The sequence below is a fragment of the Ostrea edulis genome, chromosome 9 (genome assembly GCF_947568905.1).
Source record: "Ostrea edulis chromosome 9, xbOstEdul1.1, whole genome shotgun sequence".
In the NCBI taxonomy this organism is placed as follows: Eukaryota; Metazoa; Mollusca; class Bivalvia; order Ostreida; family Ostreidae; genus Ostrea; species Ostrea edulis.
In genome coordinates this window covers 47,379,951-47,387,387 of record NC_079172.1, presented here as the reverse complement: position 1 = coordinate 47,387,387, position 7,437 = coordinate 47,379,951, and the positions used below count along the sequence as shown (strand labels likewise).

The following is a 7,437-nucleotide window of genomic DNA, read 5'->3' as shown; positions in this document are numbered from 1 at the left end:
CGTCAGACTGCATTTGACCCAGTGATAGCTTGTATTCTTATACTGGTATTAGAGTGACAGACACCATAATAACACCAAAACAAAAGTTATCAATGTGGCTGAACGGAAAAAAAAATATGGATCCAATATCGAAATGTTTTCTGACGGCAAATAAACAATCTTGCATGATTCTTATTGAGAATTATTGATTTTCAAGGGTATAACAAATATTCGTTGACTAGGTCTCAGGCAACAGGTCTTTAGTTAGACCCTCGGACCAAACCCTGGCCACAGGTAACAATTTGGTCCCTTGGTCAATCAAAACACATGCCGCCCCCGACCTCCGTCCATAAATCTATTCAAATCTTTAATGCAGATATATGCTAGGTATCTTTAAGAAATAAATAGTTCCTTATACAAACCGAACATCTAAATAAAACACAAACGAACATACTAGTTTTAGTAAAATAGCTGCTTCTGCCGCCAAAAGCATTTTAATGTAAGTATCACGTATACATGTGAACAATATTTTATATCAATATATCGTACAATGTATGTAAATTAAATCTTCACAATGTTCATTTTTCATAGCTTATGGAAAAGAGCAATTACTTTGGCAACATATCTGTTTAGCACCTGATGTTTAGTCTGTTTGACCCCTGTTACTGTATATCTGTGAATTGTGTTTCATGTATCTAATGTACCATTCCACGGTGAAACCTGTTCTATCATATAGATGATTATGTTCCAGTGTGTTATCATCTATATATTGTTCTGCCATATCGACAATTACGTTATATTAGAATACCCATAATACATTATATTAATTACTTATATCGATTATCATTCTTTGGTGTATGTGTTATTATATAAATATTGCATGTATTTGAGGGCAACATTGAAAATTTTCACCCCGAGAAAACCATTGTCAACCGAGGCGTAGCCGAGGTTGACAATGGTTTCTCGAGGGGTGAAAATTTCAATGTTACCCTCAAATACATGCAATATTTGTTTTATTATACTGAATGTTATGTAAACTGGAAAGCAGAAAAACTTACGTCTGTTGACATTTGATCAATCACTGTCATGCGATATTTCGTATTTCGATGCGGGTACTCGCGTTTATTACAAACGCTCAAACGACGTCGTCTAGCAATCTACGGCGAACCGTACGCGCATAAATTTGACGCATGTGATAATTTTTTATAATATCACCCGTTGTCAAGTACTGTTACCCGTTGCTAGATACTATCACCCTGGGTCGCGTGTTTTCTGTTCTCAGAGGGTAACAATATGTTTTTTCAAATGCTTCTCGACCAATCAGGTTCGAGTATTTTACATGAAAGTATAATAACAATAATTATTATATAGTACTAGTTTTCTATGATATCGAGAATTATAATATTACGGATTTATTTTTTTTATAATCACGACGATAATCAAGTTCCCGTGTGTTACGATATTCGTGCTAAAGTCTTCATAAAAAGTTCCATATCATGTGTTAAAATTTAGGCTGCAATAATGTTAATGCCAGAAATATATGCTATTGATAAAAATATATTTCGTCACTTCTGAAAGACGCTTGAACTTTAACTAAAGGCTACCATAACACTTTTTATGTACGTTGTCCAGGTACAAAATCGTTGTAAATTTCATCCGGTGCAGCAGTCTTTGAGAGATGGATTTACTGTGTTGAAATTCTTTTTCTGTTTTCACAATAATTCAATCGCTGAACCTCGATCTAAAATATAGTATAACACTTTATCAAAATCACAGTTGTAATGACAGGATTTGCAATAGTGCTGTTGAATACCGGCGGCAAGATAATCATTCAGAATTTTATATATATATATAAAGTCAAAAAATAAAATCCAATACTCAAACTTTTTAATTTTATTTTTATACTTTATTCTTCCCCGATACCAAGAAAAAAGAATTTATTGAATATATATATATATATATATATATATATATATATATATTCTGAACAGGGATGCAGATTGTATTATATAACAAATATATAATAAAGACATATATAATCAGCAATATAAACCCTAGCGCATCACGTGGTATAGAATTATCTGTTTATAATTATTCATTTTCACAAGTTAAAAAGGAAACAAACCTCAACTAAATTTGACAAAACGTTCAAGATGTTTTCATTTCTTTGACTGCAGTCGTAAGGATCAGAATTAGAAATGGTTGGCCAGGATGATCGTTTACCATTGCCAGCACCTCCCCATCCAAATGTCTGTGCCCATTGCGCATGTCCGCAGGAAAGGCAGATAAGAACCAGAAAAATGGTCAATCTTTGTGTGTTCATTTTCTGCAAAATAATCAAAAACCAAAATCAGAATTCATGCATTGATTATGTACAAGTCTTTGTCTTAAAGGGACTGGTTCACGATTTTTGATAAAAATATTTCTCATTTTCGATGTCAAACATTAAAAATCTAACTCATTTAATGTTGATAGCCAAAATTTTGACCTTCTGAATGTAAATTTAAAAGCAGTATTTTAACCTTAAATCTGTATTATGTAAACAAAGACTCGAGTCTTTTTATGTATACAAATAAACAAGTGAAATACTGATCTTATAATATAAACCATCTTAATTTTGCATAGTCACAAATTTTAACTTTTAGATGACATATTGTACCTCAGAAATGCTTGAAATGTGAAAGATATGATAAACTTACATCGATATCCATTTCTTTTGAAAATTTTGTAAACAATAACATGCCGCAATCTTTGTTTACAAAACAAATAATAAACTCTCTAAAATGAGCTTCTTTGATAATGTATAACCATACTTTTTATGTTAAATCTTTTAAACACATTAGACAGTAGATTTTGATCATTAAAAGTAAATAAGAAGATTTTGGGGAAAATCGTGAATCAGTCCCTTTAAAACTACAGACGCCCAAAACATATCTACACTTGCAATATTCATATGATACTATTCATATACTCCTGAAACTTTGAAGAAACTAATCAGCTTTGTTCCTTCTTGCACTGGAAATCGGAAACAAGTCAAGGTCAGATGATGTTCAGCTTTTATAAAATAACTTGCACATCAAAGATATCTATATTTAACATACTTGATAGTATTTTTTTTTTAAAAGTACAGATATAAATAAAGTGCCTTTCGATGGTTTGTTAAGCAGGTTGTGCATTTTGTCTACAAGGTTTGTGCCCTTCATCTCCTGCTTAACAAACCAAAGAAAACATTTTGTCATTTAAACTATCAAGCAAGTTTGAACGCCTGGTACGTTATATGACTGTATATTTTATCTATTGATCGTTTTCATTTTCTTTTCTAACTAATTTAAGTCTGCTTTATACATGTGTGTAGGAGGAACCTTTTTTTCTTCTTCAAATCAATCTAGAATACTGCAGAGAGTGTTGAATTGGGTGTGAGTTTTCTTTTGATTGATACGATATCTAGTACGTGTGACGAGTAAAATGAATCTACTAGAAGAAATCCTTTGTTCAATAAACAGTTGCTGACAGTTAAACATGATTGGTGAAGCACAAATATAAAGCCACAGATTCGTTGAAAACAGACGTTGTCGGCATAGAATGTCGTCATATATACTACTATATAAATTGTAGTTTTCTAATATTAATGCCACTTCTGTTCATACATTAATTCGCAAGAACGGCACTAAATCAATTTTACGTTTACATCAGGTCAGTGCTCGCAAACATTAGAGAGAATGTAAGCAAGGGTATAGAATAATATGATAATTTCATATTCAACTTATTTATTGACAAAAATAATGGTAAAACAGGGAAATAATCAAGCCTAAAAAATAATAGTAATACCGATACAAGATACAACGGTATTCTCAGCGTAAGTGTTCCAGCATAGTATTCACTTTTCATCTTTGAGAGATAAATATTACTTCTTTCATGCTGTCATTCTTTGTTTCTTTTCTTTTCTTTTTAATTTTGAACGTAAGCCGTCTAACAACTTTAGTACAGATCATTAAGGAATAAGTGTACAACCGAGCAAACAAACAAAAATATAGCAATAAATAATGAAAATACCTGTATATGTATTATACATGTAATATAATTTATATGACACAAATTTCAAATACATGCATGCATGATAGAATTTATATGACTTGATATTGAGATACATACAACATATATGACTCAATGTTAAGAGGTATGTAGATGCATAATGTATTAAATCTATGCAACTCAGTATTAAATTTTGTCATATAGCTAATTATTATTTTTTTAGTTTCTATGATTCAAATGTTCCTTAATTCTATAGACTTTCTGCATGCAGTATCTTGACAACTTTTTAACGCCAACTTTTCATGAAATACATGTAATAAGATTCACAACAAAGCGTTTCGGGTACAAGTTAATGTTGTTGCATTTTGCTGTAAACCAAAATGGCGGACCAGCTATCATTTAGTTAGCAATAGTAGCTGGTTTCGATATTTTACATTGTATCAATTAAGTATCAAGTAGGATTAACGAATATCATTGTTCATCAATTAAAACATTTCAGTAGAATTGAGGGATGTACTTAGAAGAACATCGAAAACGTGTTTAACTGTAATAATGCACCATTCAAATTAGTGTCAAAATCGCTTCAATTTTTAAACTTCACAAGTAAATGGATAACTTATCAATGTAGAACATATGGTTTAACTTTATAATGAAGGAGTCATTGAACATTGCCACTCGTTGAGTTTAAAAATATGCTTCACAAGTTCGCGAATTTTCGAACCCAACTCATCGGTCAATATTCACCATTATCATTACAAAAAAAAAATATGCACATGCATGTTATGGTATATATGAATCAATTTTGAAGTACTGCTTTATACGAAGAAGTAGAAATAAGACGACTAAATTTTTGATTGAATTATTGGACAACAACTACATATAAGGATAAAGCACTACAGTCGTATTATTACAGTTCTGAATAAAAGCGAAGGGACCATATTGTTTTCGATAATAATTGAACAAAAACAAATCAAGTTAATTCAAGGCAATAAAGTTCAACTCACGCTTTAGTGCTATCGGGCTGCGGGTTCCCTGCACGTCGGAAGGCTGTTAATTGATTCGTATACTATGCATGGCTTTATATACAATTTCATGTAAATGTTGGAGGCAGTTACTAGAGTCACGTGATCTGTTTGCGTCGTTTTCACAGTATCCCCAACTGAGCATATTGAAACCAAATGTTAAACTTTAAACACCTTTGAAACAATCCCTGTCATTGTCACCAACAACGACAAAACATAGCACTGGAGCGTTATATAACAGGGGTCATTTTACAAATGTCTTACGAAATAAGATCAAAAGTACTTTTTGACAATTCGGTTTATTTTACACTTTTTAAAACACATAAATTAAAACCATAGATAGCAAGAAATGAGGAAAATAAATCCACAAATTTACAAACGAATGAAGATTTATTTGACTAATTAGATATGTAAGTCGTAGAATTGGAAACTTATTTGACCAATTGAATATATTAACTGTAATTGTAAGAATTCTATAAAAGACCCCAGATTGTCATTGATTGACTTTATTACATGTTTTTAAGTTGCTAATGATGCCTTACGGAGTTATCCGTAGTCAAAATCAGTGTGTAAAGAATGGCCTAACAATTGGTATGAAAACGTCAGACAGCATTTGACTCAACTGCAGTTTGTATTGGCAAACTAGATCACTAAAACTATCATAGAATTTGCAAAATGCTGACATTAAACGAGACTGTTGAAACCCATGTAGCATCAACTTTGTCAGTAGCCTGCCTCGATTTTAAAACTGATCTTGCGCAGAGCAAGCGCTTGCGTATTGAATCAGTTGAGAGAAATAAACACTATACATGTATGCTGGTGATAATGGAATGTTGCTACATAAATATGGGAAGTTGACGGTGGAGAAGCCGAAATCATCCCGTTTGTCATAAAGTTGAGTTGTTAGTTTACCGGTAGCATCTATGTTCAATACAATATCTAAGTACGAAGCAGATGTGGAGGACTCTGTGGTGTCTTTTATTTCGAGTTCACTTGGATATATTAAATCGATATATGAATGAAAAAAATTATTTTTAATAAATAAAACCTCGTTGGTATATGTATATGACGAGTTGAGGAACTCCAGCATATTTCAGAGTACTTGTGTGTAGAATCAGAGTGGTGTTTAACAGAGTAATGTTTTGAATAACTGGGCACTAGATATGAATGAATGGCGAAGATAGCGAACAGTGATCAATCTCATAACTCCCACAAGGAATACAAAATAAAGAATCGGGCAAACACGGGCCCCTGGATATACCAGAGGTGGGACCAGGTGACAGCGAGGAGCAAGCATCCCCCGCCCACCGGCCACACCCGCCGTGAGCCCTGTCTTGATCAGGTAAACGGAGTAATCCGTAGTCAAAATCAGTGTGCCAAAATGGCCATAACAATCCGTGTGAAACACGTCAAACAGCATTTGATCCAATGATGAAGTATTTCCTTTTTCCAATTTTGTTGAAGAAGTAACTGCCTATAATGTTAAAAAGTCTAGTCTGTAATTTATCATGAGGTATGGCCGTGTAAAGTGTTGAAAAGCCATACGTTTTTGGTGTTGTTGATTTGAGAAAAGTTTTGCGATTTCAAATTTACTACAAGTTCTTCAGAATTTTTTAAAATCCACATTTGACTTTTCATATATTAGAGAGAGGTAGTTGTTGATTGAAGAAAGGTATCTATATGGACTTTTGTTTACAAGTGTAAAAATCATAGCAGACCTCCAACTCAAGTTTTAATACACTTTCATTGTGACACAATGCCTTGAAATAAGTTGTTTATTAAAGGAAGACACTTATAGATTATGGGCATGTTCCCTCTATCTTTCCGTTTGTTCATCGTCCCTTTCGCTGTAACGCGGTATCTTGAATAATTTCCAACACAGGGCTATCATATTCTATACAAAGGCAGCTGGACATTATCAACAGAAGACGTCAGTGAATGTTTTTGGTCATGAAGTTAAAGGTCAAGGTAACAGCAGACCGTCCCACCATGTTACTATCGATGCTAAGTTATTGGTACAGACTTGAAACTCTTGGTCCATATTTTCCACTGCTAAATGATGCACATTGTGAATCTAAGTCGCTGTATGAACAGAATATCCCATCATGATATAGTACCACCAATTTTATTATCAATAAGTCTGACGCTATCCGTGATTTGACTTGTGTCAAAGTACATAAATTCAAAAGTGCACTGAAAGGTTGTTTCTTCAAAAATTATATTAAGGAATGGAAATCACAAGTTACTTTACACTGTGACAAAGAAAACTAAATTGCTACGTCTCTTTTAAACAGAATTTTGGTCAGGAGAAATATTCAGAATTACTTTAAAAAGTTTGAGAAGGAAGTTTTACACGCTTTCGCATATCGGCTCATAGATTAAATATTGAAAGAGGCCGATATCA

General features: G+C 32.8%; 1 long non-coding RNA gene across 1 annotated transcript; it reads right to left on the bottom strand.

Moving 5' to 3' along the window:
* Positions 1-432: 432 nt before the first annotated feature.
* Positions 433-5,126, bottom strand: LOC130050198 (uncharacterized). Its single transcript, XR_008798608.1, has 3 exons — positions 5,016-5,126; positions 2,105-2,305; positions 433-1,720 (listed from the first exon to the last, which is right to left on the bottom strand). It is a non-coding gene; the product is annotated as an uncharacterized LOC130050198 (long non-coding RNA).
* Positions 5,127-7,437: the final 2,311 nt, after the last annotated feature.